Genomic DNA, 12,666 nt, shown 5'->3' with positions numbered 1-12,666 from the left:
CCATTTGTTTATTAATTCTTTTGTACTGTTACAAATTTTACTAGGCTTTATTCTGGTTTTTCTTTTTCAAACAGGTTTAACAATTTAATTCTTGTGGAGGTATTAACATTTTTTTGAGGAAGTTTGCTCTACATTTTTGTCACTTTTATCTACATAGTATCATTGCCACCCACATGGGCAGTTAAACATCTTTTATAATTTTGCCTATGAGTCCTTGGGTAGGTGAACATACTCTTTGCATCAGATCTTGTCTCTATGTTTAATGTTAAAGAGGTGTCTCTCCCTTTCTCATGTGCAAGGATTTCTTCAACTACAGATTTTTTTTTAAAGTCTTGGTTAAATGACAGAAGGGTTTGAATGTTAGGAACTCTTGATAACCCACAGTAAACTTGCTAATAATCACTAAACTTGCTAATAATCATTGGTTAAAATGAATAACAAGTATGTTTTAAATTTTAAAGAATAATGTTCAGAGTATGAAAATGAACTATTTTATTAGTATATGAAGTTCTTTCTTTGTGTCGACTTTCTCCTTTTTCCCATAACTTTGTTTTGCTTTTCTTATTTGAGTAATAGGCCACTTCTTTCCCAAAGTGTGCTAATGTTAACAAATTTGCTATGATATGGCCAGACTCTCATGAAGACTTAGTAGGAATAAAGTATTTGTGTTAAAATTGGGGTTTGTACTAAATTCTGGGTGTCTGTCAAAGGAAGAAAAAAAACCTCGGACTTTGTTGTTTTAATAGATTTGGTACTGTCATCTTTGATTTACTTATTAGGCAACAGAAGCCTGTCTGGGATTTTCTTTTGACAGTTAAATTTAAAAGCAGATTTGTGTTAATGTTGTAAATGTTGAGGTTTTCTTTACCTCATGACTATGTGAAAGCATTTTCATATAGAGAAACGAATTAGTATATGCATTGTTTTAGGAAACCATGATACCATAGGGCATTTGTCATTTTTTTTGTATGTACCACATTTTTAAAATTAACATATCATTGATATATAATCTTATGAAGGTTTCACATGAGTAACATTGTGGTTACTACATTCCCCCCTATTTTCAAGTCCCCACCATATACCCCATTACCGTCACTGTCCATCAGCATAGTAAGAGGGCATTTGTCATTTTTATAATGATATTTCATATCTGAATATCATTATAGCTCACCCAAACCAAATATGTCTTAGAGGTTTGATCTTATTTTAAGTGCAATACAGAGATCAGGGTAAGGCCACATTTACCGTCGTGGTTCTCACCTATTCATCATTAAGACGTGAGGAAATGTGGCGGCAGAGCGCCTCCACCACATTTACGGCGGCGCTCCAGCTGAATGCGTAGGAGGAAAAACTGTGTGGGTGTCGAACGTGAAGGGCTGGATAGTAGGAGTCACAGCTGTAACATTGGGAAAACCAAATAGTATGTAGCGCTGTATGTGAGAGTTGTTTTTGTAAAACAGTTTAATAATTTAAAAAAATACAAAAAGTCTTCATGTGTTTCTTTAAAAGCTATACTAATACACATTAAACCAAACTGTCATTATTGGTTACATTCTAGTTAATTCCCATATATACAAACACACACATGCACATATACACACAATGAAGGGAAAAGATTGTATGCTTCTTTTTCTGTGAATAGCTTTGAATCTAGGTTTTGAATTCATTCTTAAATGACCAATAGCCTGTGTCATATGAGACACCACGCCTGATAAGGTCAAGCCGTCCTATACCTAGAGGGCAGGATTCTGGTGCTTCCAGCCCTCGTCTGCTCTAGGAGGAAGTGTTCACAGAGAGGCATCAGTCCAGTCGCTTTTGGAATAGCGTTTATTTTGGGACTTGGAGGAAAGAGTGCTTTTTCTTAACATTTTAGCCCTGTAGGAAGTGGTAGTAGTTGAAAATTGTCTCAACTAATGACTCACAAATCTCTCATATTTCTCATTTCTAATTTGTGGAGTAAAGTTCATGTGTCCCATATCACTGTGGTAAAATAGTTCACGGACTAGAATATTTAGAGATCCTCAGAATCCAAATCCTTAGAGTATAATATCCTTAGGGATCATTAGAAGTACCTTTCTTAAATAAAAAGGGTATATGAGGTAGAAAAGGAAAAACAAATGTTTTAAGAAAGAAAAAAATTATTTGAGGTGTTATTTGCAGTGTATTAAGCCAAATATGTTATATGATATATCAGCTATCTTCAGATAATCCTATAAAGTAGGTTTTATTTTTATTATTTTTCCCATTTTCCAGGTGAGGAACTTAAGGCTCAGAAAAGTACATAGATCACATTATCAGTATATGGTAGCATTGAACCCAGGTATATCTATCTGATATCACACCTTTAGTTTTATAAAGGAGACCTTAGTTTTATGAAAGACTTTTGATATATCTGCTGCCAGATGTTATTTTCTGGTAAGTAATAACTTTTAAGAGGCTGCAGCTGGTACCTCATTTCTGAAATTCCTTCTTTGAGGAGTTTTTGCACACCAGTTCTGTATAGATTATACAACCAGCATAAAAATGAAGTAATGCATACCATAATATGATCTTCTAAGGATATGACCCCTAGGACACCTAGGAATTATTACTAACTCACAATACTGAAAGTTCCTAGTTGTTGGGCATTTGAGGGTACAAATGTTTATCATATAATCTTGTTTAGTCTTCTCTGATACCTCATTATTGGCAGATGCATAGCTTGGCAAGTATGGCACACAGTTTGAAACAGTTACAGAGGTGATACAGAGAATTTTAGAAAATGTGCCTTTAAAATCAGAATCGGAATGCCTAGTCTGTCAATCAGTCTTTGCTTGTATCTCCAGTATGACAATTGATTTTGAGTGGGAAGAGAAACTTCTGACTTCAGTTAAACTAATTATGATTTGGTGATCATCTTTTAGTTTTTTGGAAATGTCTTTATTAGTGATGGCATCATAGGACTAATAAAAGTTCATGCATTTCATTGGTTGGTTGGTTGGTTGTTTTATTTATTCTCTGCCTTGCAGTGATGCCATGAATTCAAAGATATTATAGAAATCCAAATAGGTAACAAGGTAACTTGGAATATGGTATTATATTTCTCTTATGTTCTTGTTTTTCTTACAGATCTAGGATGACTTATTATTTCTTTCTTTCTTTGGCGGGGTGGGAGTAGAAGCTAGGCACTGTTAGCTAAGGCAGCACTAACTTCACAGTACTTTTTTAAAATTAATGTATCACTGATACATAAACTTATGATGGTTTCACATGAGCAGTTGTAGTTACTACATTCATGCATATTATCAAGTCCTCCCCCATCCCATTGTAGTCACTGTCCATCAGCATAATAAGGTGCTGTAGAGTCACCACTTCTCTGCTATACTGCCTTGCCCGTGACCCCCATACATTATGTGTGTTAATCATAAAGCCCTTTAATCCCGTTCTCCCTCCTTCCCCACCCAGTCTCCCCAATGCCTTTACTTTGGTAACCACTAGTCCCTTCTTGGAGTCTGTGAGTCTGCTGCTATTTGTTCCTGCAGTTTTGATTTACTGTTCTACTCCATAAATGAGTGAAATCATTTGGTACATGTCTATCTCTGTGGCTTATTTCACTGAGCATAATACCCTCTAGCTCCATCCATGTTGTTGCAAATGGTAAGATTTCTTTTCTTCTTATGGCTGAATAATATTGCATTGTGTATATGTACCACATTTTCTTTATCCATTCATCTATTGATGGACACTTATGTTGCTTCCATATCTTGGCTATTGTAAATACTGCTGGGATAAAGATAGGGGTGCACATCTCTTTGAATATGGGATCTTGTTTTCTTTGGGTAAATTCCTAGGAGTGGAATTCCTGGGTCAAATGGTATTTCTATTTTTAGTTTTTTGAGGGACCTCCATATTGCTCCCCAAAGTGGTTGAACTAATTTACATTCCCACCAACAGTGTAGGAGAGTTCCCCTTTTCTCCGCATCCTAGCCACTATTTGTTGTTTCTTGTCTTTTGGATTGTGGCCGTCCTAACTGGTATGAGGAGCTATCTCATTGTAGTTTTAATTTGCATTTCCCTAATAATTAGCAATGTAGAGCATCTTTTCATGTGCCTGTTGGCCATCTGAATTTCTTCTTTGGAGAAGGGTCTGTTCTTTGGAGAAGTGATCCTCCACCCATATCTTAATCGGCTTATTTGCTTTTTGGGTGTTGAGGCATGTGAGTTCTTTATGTATTTTGGATGTTAACCCCTTGTCAGAAATGTCATTTACGAATATATTCTCCCACACTGTAGGATGCCTTTTTGTTCTACTAATGGTGTCCTTTGCTGTACAGAGCTTTTTAGTTTGATGTAGTCCCACTTGTTCATTTTTGCTTTTGTTTCCCTTGCCTGAGGAGATGTGTTCAGTAAAAATGTGCTCATGTTTATATTCAAGAGATTTTTGCCTATGTTTTCCTCTAAGAGTTTTATGGTTTCATGACTTACATTCAGGTCTTTTATCCATTTCGAGTTTGCTTTTGTGTATGGAGTTAGACAATAATCCAGTTTCATTCTCTTACATGTAGCTGTCCAGTTTTGCCAACACCAGTTGTTGAAGAGGCTCTCATTTCTCCATTGTATAGCCATGGCTCCTTCAGTGTATATTAATTGGCCCTATATGCTTGGGTTTGTTTTTGGACTCTTTATTCTGTTCCATTGATCTATGGGTCTGTTGTTGTGCCAGTAACAAATTGTCTTGATTACTGTGGCTTTATAGTAGATCTTGAAGTTGGGGAGTGTAATCCCCCCAGCTTTATTCTTCCTTCTCAGGATTGCTTTGGCTATTCGGTGTCTTCTTTGGTTCTATATGAATTTTAGAACTATTTGTTCTAGTTTGTTGAAGAATGCTGTTGGTATTTTGATAGGGATTGCATTGAATCTGTAGATTGCTTTAGGCAGGATGGCCATTTTGACAATATTAATTCTTCCTATCCATGAGCATGGGATGTATTTCCATTTATTGGTGTCTTCTTTAATTTCTCTTATGAATGTCTTACAGTTTTCAGGGTATAGGTATTTCACCTCCTTGGTTAGGTTTATTCCTAGGTATTTTATTCTTTTGGATGCAATTGTAAATGGAATTGTTTTCCTGATTTCTCTTTCTGCTAGTTCATCGTTACTGTAGAGGAATGGAGAGATTTCTGTGTATTAATTTTATATCTTGCAACTTTGCTGAATTCAGATATTAGTTCTAGTAGGTTTGGTGTGGATTCTTTAGGGTTTTTAGGATGACTTATTTTAATGGGTAAATTAAAGCTCATAAAGCTATTTCATGATTCCCTGCTTTTAATACCATGACTGTCCTTTTGACTTCTGTAGAAATTCTTGATTTTGGGGATTCCCAATCAGTTTTTTAATCCTGGAAGGATAGAAAGGTAGCATTAACAATTAAGCATTGACAGTTTACCAGCTTCATGCTCAGGCCTATTTTATAGTCTGTAACTCTTCATCGACATCTTGTCTAATATGTATGATACCAAAAATGATGTGTATTTTGTAAAAAAAAAGATGGTATTTATATTATTCTCTAAACTTGGATGTATTATCTTGAGTATAGTTTAGCCCCTAAAATATTCTCCCAACATTACATAAAATTTTTATTCAACATACTCTTATCAGTGTCACAAAAATAATAAATTTAGTTGCAATCAGCAGAGTCTGATGTGAACATCTCTTAGTCTCAGAAAACTTTATGTAGTAATGGAGTTTAGCCTTTAGGCTGTCTTAGTATCTGTGAAATGATTCTGTCTTAACCATGAGGCATGCTAGTACAAGACTTTCTTGGTATTAAATTATTTGGGATGGAATCCAAGATGAGACTTTCTTGTATTTGGCTATAAGTTTTTTGATGCTCAAAAAAGCACAAAAACTATATAAAAGTTCCTGGTTATTAATTTGTATATTTAAAGTTAAAAATTTCAAAACCTGTTTTTCCTTAACCTTTGCATTCAATTTAAATATTAAACTCCCTTAAACAGTCAACTGCATGTTCAAACTTAGTAAATGAAAATCCCTGAAATTTTTAAAGCTCTATTTATAAATGTAGTCAATTCCCTTTTTAAAATAATACATCAAGTGGGTAGCCTATTATATTATAGTAGTGAGATTACAATCAGAACAAGCAAAACCTTTCTAGATATTTAATTTTAGAAGTTTTGCTCTACTTCTACTTTCCATTAATGACTAGTTTCCTTTTCCATTATCTCATATTCAGTTACGTATTTTTCTCTATTATTATTTGAAAGTCACATAATTTCTTCAACTCAGGTGTGCTGTTTTTTCCTACTATGGCTCTTTCTTTTCTTTTCAACCTCCCTTCCCTAATATCAGGTCTTTAGAGTACTTTTACCTTCTGTTTCTCTCAGTGCCCTTCTCTGCGGATGTGACTTGTGGTACTCTTCTATTTATCACCATCCTATCCTGCCCCAATGTGATTTTTTTGCTGAGATAGTTTAATATTTTTTTGTCATCCATTTAGATATAATTAAATATATGTATCCTTGCTCAGTGCTTAATACTGTTTCCTCTGCCTTGTATCATATCCCATCTTAATGTGTGCATACTGGTTCATTTGTTATTTGGCTGATATTTTGAGTATTTTGTTCAGCTAAGTTCCATGAGTGGTGTACTCTGTGAGTCTAGATTAAATTCCACGAGTGATAATATTTTGCATATACTCAATTGCCAATTTTTTTTCCTTTTCCTTTGTAGGTAACTTGTTCTTTTTGTCTGAATGCTTATTAAGGTTAAGAGATAATTAGAAAGATATTCTTTTTTTATTCTTATGTGTATTTTGTCATCAGTTATTCAGCTTTAAGCTCAGTGACTTTCAATGTACAGATTTAAATGCTTATGTTAAGAAAAATTTCTTACTGTTGTGTATTATTTATTATCTCTCTTCTACCTCTAATAATTTTCTTGTTGTATAACCTATTTATTGCATATTAGGTCTCCTTAATCTAACTTGTCTTCCTTGATATATTTTCTTTACATTCTTATTTTTTTATTTGAAGTATTTCTTGTACTTGTTTTTTGGGCCACTCATATCATCTTCTTAAAATATTCTTTAAATTCAACTTGAGTAGAAAAAAAATTTGTAAAGGTTCTGATTCATATATAGATATATATACTGGCACATATATGTATAAACTTAAATTATTATCTATCTTCTTTAGCTTTGCAGCTTTATTCATTCAATGTACATGTTCTGTTCTGACTGAACAGAATTTATACTTTTAACTGTTAAGCCAAATGTCTGCCCTTCTTTGCCTCCTTCTCCACTGTTTCCTTTAGTAATCCTGTGATGCATGTAGCTTCTGCCCTGCTCCCATAGGGGCAAACACCCACTTTAGAAATCCCAGTCCCTCTAATTGATTGTTAAATTTCTTTACAGAATAATTTTCCAGTTTTTATTAATTCCTTGGGGACAAATATCTTACATTGTGGAGGGAAGAGGGAATGTAGCCTCTGTTTTTCTTTTTTGATTTACCAGTCAGTATGATCCCACTTGCTTTTTTGTCTTCCTCAAGTTTATCAAGATCTCTGGCCTGCTGACTCCATCTATACCATTCTGTTAAGAATTTATTTCCTTTTACTTAGCTTTCAGAGACTTTTTAGAGACTTGGAGGAGAGATGTTTCTGAACATACATGCAGTCTTAATTTGAAAGTCCACTGGTAGTTTTTTTTATGGCTTTTGAGAGGAAACCTCTAAAGGGACCATTCAGTGATGCAGAATCTTGGAGTCAGTTACCCAGTTTAGTGGGTCTCCAGAGATGTGAATGGCTTGTTTCAGTTTCTTCTTTAGGCTGGAAAGTGGGGTTTTCCAGGAGAAAATACCCTACCACATCCAGAGTGACTGAGATGTGTTAATGCATTTCAATTATCCTGTCTGTAAAACAGGGCTACTAACAGTGTATCAAACAGAAACTAGTTAGAAGATATAATGGAAGAAAAGATGCCATTTTTAAGAGCAAGAGAAAAGATAAAATGCCCAGAAATAGACTTAATAGGGAGCTCTAAGTCCTATATGAGGAAAACATAAAACATTACTGAAGAACATAAAAGAAGTTTGGAACTAATGAAAAGACACACCTTCTTCATATCTGGGAATATTCAACATCATAAAAATGTCAGTTTATTATAAATTTAATGCGATAATAGGAATGCTTTTTAAAAACCTAGATACGTTGATCTTGAAATAAATTTATCTTGGCTAAATAATCTAGCCAAGAAACATTTTGGGGAAAAAACAAGTATGGGTGGTGGATAGAGGACTACTGCAACCAATATTATACTGTAAAGTCTCAATAATTAAAACCTTATGGTACTGGTACATGCACAGAAGGCTAAGGGGGTAGAAAGGAAAGCCTAGAAATATAGCCAAATAAATAGGAAAATTTAGATATGGTAAGGTTGGCTTCCGGAAAACCAGTGGAGATATTATGTACTATTGAATAAATACTTTGGGGGAAACTGGGTACATATCTGTGGAAAATAAAGAAAATTGAACTGCTACCTCATACTAAGGATAAATTCCAAATGATCAAAGATGTAAGTGAATTAAATGAAACCATAAGAAGAATACATAGGAAAATTTTTAAAAATTTGGATCAGGGAAGGCATTTTGAACTATGACTTAAAATGCAAAATCCATAAAAAAATGGTTGTGAAATTCAACTACATAAAATATAAAACATCTGTGTCATAAAAAGCAAAATAAGCAAGGACAAATGACAACCTGGGATAAGTACTTGGAACTCATATTTGAAGAACTAATCTCTTTGATATATTAAGAAATGAAAATAAGAAAAAGACCAAAAACCCAATAAAAAATGGGCTAATTCATAAAAGAAATTTTTATAGTTGAGAATTTGTCTTTTGGATATATTTATACATAATTAGAAATGACATATTTGCAAACTCATAGTAGCATTGTTTGTAATAGTAGAATATTGGAAGTCAAGAATCTATCAGTAGGGGACTGGTTAAGTGAATTATGGAACATCTATACAGTGGAATATTATACATTTGTAAGAACAGCAAGAAAAATCTCTTTGCATACTATGGGAAGTTCTCCAGGAAATATTACAAGACTACACAATAGTACATAAACATGATACTTTTTATAAGAAGTGGCGTGGTAATAGAAGAATAAACTTGCATTGTCTTACAGAAAGAATAAATAACATATTACACATTGCTTTTATACTTTCCTTTGTGTGGATCAACTCTTTAATATAGATGAAATTTATATATATTAACATATACATATATTCATAAAGAAGTCTGGAAGAATGAGGTTCACACAAGAATGAAATTTAATGAGTAGGAATTGAGCAGATTGGAGACAGGTAAGGGAGGGAGATTTTTCATTATACCTTTTTAAACCTTTGTGGTTTTCACATGATAAGATTTTAATATTTATTAAGAATTATATCAGGCATTTTCATTTGGAAATGACTACAACTCAATTTCACTGGCTTCAGCAAATCTCTTCTGTTTTTACTTCCAAAATAGGTGACTCCATTAGTGTTGTAAGTTTGATTTCTTTATTTTTCTTAGAATTCTGGGAATACTGGATTTATGTAAGCACTAATAGTCTGTATAAACCAATGAGAACAGAGCTCCTTTATTGTAAGGGGCTTTATAATCTTAATCTATTAATATTCTCTGAAGGTAGGGAAATATATTGCTATAAAAACACATACTTATATGACAGGTAATGACTTTAATCAATTATAGACATACAGACACCTTGTAGCTTCAGTTTTACAACTTTAGTCATGGGTAAAATAAACAGAACCCCAAACTCACCACTTCAGATATTTCTCAAAGAGTTGTTCTTCTCTGCAGTGGAATTGAGACATATTCTTTCACAGAAAGACATAAATTGACCAAGGAACCAAATTCTCTGTTGTCTCTGATAGACAGTAGATTTTTACTTCTGTCTGTCAGAATATCACCAGGTGGTCAGACCATAAAAAAGATTTCCAACTCTCATTTCCTTTACCAGTGGGAAATGACTTACTGGCCATGAGTGTCACAGAACAAAACCAAACTTGGCAAAGATTTTGGTTTTTTTAAAACTAAGATCTCAGGTAAAATGTTGAATAGAAAACATTCTTGTCTTGTTTATAATGTTGTTGATCTTGCTTGTCCTTGGGAAAGCTTTAGTATTTCACCAGTAAGTACGATGTTCCTGTTTCTCCACATGCTTTGCTAACTAGTCCAGTCACTTTTAAAATTGTCAATAATGTTACTGGATTAACGTTTACCATCTTGATACCTTTTTCCTTGTTTATTTTTTGTGCCTTCATTCTTCCTTTCCTGCTTTCTTTTGGAATAATGATGTTTTATTTTTGTAAATTTTCTCCTCTACTGGCTTTTTAGTTATACATTTGTTTATTTTTTTAGTGGTTGCCATAGAGATTTCAATATATACCTTTGGCTTACTGCATTCTTCTCTAAAATAGGAATTATTTCACCCCGACCAATAGAGAACTCCTAAACTGTGTGACTGCATGTAACCGTCCTATCCTTTGTGCTTTTTTATGTCTATTATAAACCTCATAGAAAATTGTTTTTGTTCTTACATCAATATTTATTTATGTTATCCCACATTTAACCCTTTATTGTGCACTTATGAATTTCTGGAATCAGTTTCCTTTAGTTGGAAGAATTCTATTTCTTTTATTGCAGGTCTTCTGGTGGTAAATTCTTTCATCTTTTTGTTTGGAAATAATTTATTTCACCTGATTTTTTTAATGGATGATTTTATAAGGTAGATTATTCTAGGTTGGCAATATTTTTCCCTTTTATTATGCTGAAGATATACTCCATTATTTTTTCATTCCATTGAAATGTCCTCTCACCTTGTTGTTATTGTTATGAGGTGAAGTCAACTCATCTTTAATTCTTTTGGCTGCCTTTAAGAGTTTCTTTTAGTGTTAGTTTTTTTTTTTTTTTTTTTTTAGCAATTTGAGGAGTAAATATACTTAGGTGTTTTTTTTTTTAATCCTGATTGACATTTGTGGGACTTCTTGAATCCATTGTTTGATGACCTTCATCAGTTTTGAAAACTTTAGCCATTATTTTCAAATCCTGCTTATATCCCTTTCTCTCTTTTATCATCTCTCTTATCTCCAAGTTGCTAATTTAGACATATTTGAGACCTTTTTACCAAGTCTCATGTTTTATGCCATTTTGTATATTCCTGTCCTTTTTTTCTCTGTGTGCTTCCATTTGGATGGTTTCTTCTGACCTATTTTCCAGTTCACTGATGCTCCCTTTAGCCATGTCCTTTGTTCTGTTAAACCCATCCAATGAGTTTTAAGTTTCAGATACTGTATTTTTTAATTTTAAAGCAAGCTCTTGGTTGTTTTTCATAGATACCAATTTTGTCTTGAAATTCTTCATCTTTCCATATATTTTTTATTTCATTTTATTGAACGTATTAATCATAAATCTTTTTAGCAACTTAATAAAAATTTAGTTTGATTCTTAACCAACTTGTGTATCTTTCCTCCCCCTGCTTTGCTGTAGGTAAGTAATTGCTTGTGATCAAGCTCATCTTGGAGATTTCTGTCTTTTCTTACAGTTTAGGCTTGTTAGTTGCCCTGAGACCTCAGTTTTCTGATGGATTCAAGAAAAGTTTCGATTTCATAATTATCTGTGTTTTCTTCTTGTTAGGCTGAGAATGATGCTTTTTACAGCTTCCTACAACATAAGCAGGAGCCGGAAGTCCATTATAGCCATGGTAAAGTCTTTCTCTGATAATTCTAACATCTGAATCAAATGTGAGTCTATGTTTTGACTATTTTCCTCAATTTTTATTCATTTGTTCCTGTTTTCTTTTTAATTTCAAATACTTTTTTTTAGCATTCCTTGTGATGTTTATTGGATACCTGACAATGGATGAAAAATTTGCAGAGGGCCTCTAAATGTTACTTTCCTCTAAAGAGAGTTAATTTTTCTTTTGTCAGTTCTTACCTCATTAAGGCTTGGTTTTAAGCTTGGGTAGAGGTTGTCCATTGCTATTTTGTCTTTACTTCCAATATATGGCTTTTTTGTCTTTACTCCTAAAGTATGGCTTTTTGGAGTCTTGATTGAGAGCCCAGGGTTTCTTTTCTTTTTTTTCAGTGCTCCTCTACCTTGTCAGTGCTTGCTTGCCATCCTCTTCTACTCAGTGTGGTCTGCTGAAGTATCTGCTTGGCTCCTTAGTTGTCCATCAACTTTTTTTTTTCTTCTATTTTTATTTTATTTTTTTTTATTTTGTTGTCATTATTCTACAATTACATAAAGAACATTATGTTTACTAGGGTCCCCCCTTCACCAAGTCCCCCCAACAAACCCCATTACAGTACTGTCCATCAGCATAGTAAGATGCTGTAGAATCACTACTTGTCTTCTCTGTGTTGCACAGCCCTCCCCATGCCCCCCCCACATTATACATGCTAATCGTAATACCCCCTTTTTTTTTCCCCACCCTTATCCCTCCCTTCTCTCCCATTCTCCTCAGTCCATTTCCCTTTGGTAACTGTTAGTCCATTCTTAGGTTCTGTGATTCTGCTGCTGTTTTGTTCCTTCAGTCTTTCTTTGTTCCTATACTCCACATATGAGTGAAATCATTCGGTGTTTGTCTTTCTCCG

General features: G+C 33.7%; 1 protein-coding gene across 7 annotated transcripts in view; it reads left to right on the top strand.

Moving 5' to 3' along the window:
• ARHGAP32 (Rho GTPase activating protein 32) overlaps window positions 1-12,666 on the top strand; it is a 277,885-nt gene that overhangs the window by 87,367 nt on the left and 177,852 nt on the right. Inside the window, exon 2 of one of the 7 annotated variants that reach the window (XM_057490666.1) lies at window positions 11,708-11,774. The exons of the other annotated variants lie outside the window; for them this stretch is intronic. The gene's annotated coding sequence lies outside the window, so the exon portion shown is untranslated. The remainder of the gene's footprint in view (window positions 1-11,707; window positions 11,775-12,666) is intronic. 7 annotated transcript variants of the gene reach the window in all.

Source organism: Manis pentadactyla, chromosome 13, assembly GCF_030020395.1.
Source record: "Manis pentadactyla isolate mManPen7 chromosome 13, mManPen7.hap1, whole genome shotgun sequence".
NCBI classification, from domain to species: domain Eukaryota; kingdom Metazoa; phylum Chordata; class Mammalia; order Pholidota; family Manidae; genus Manis; species Manis pentadactyla.
This window is presented reverse-complemented; position numbering and strand designations above follow the sequence as displayed.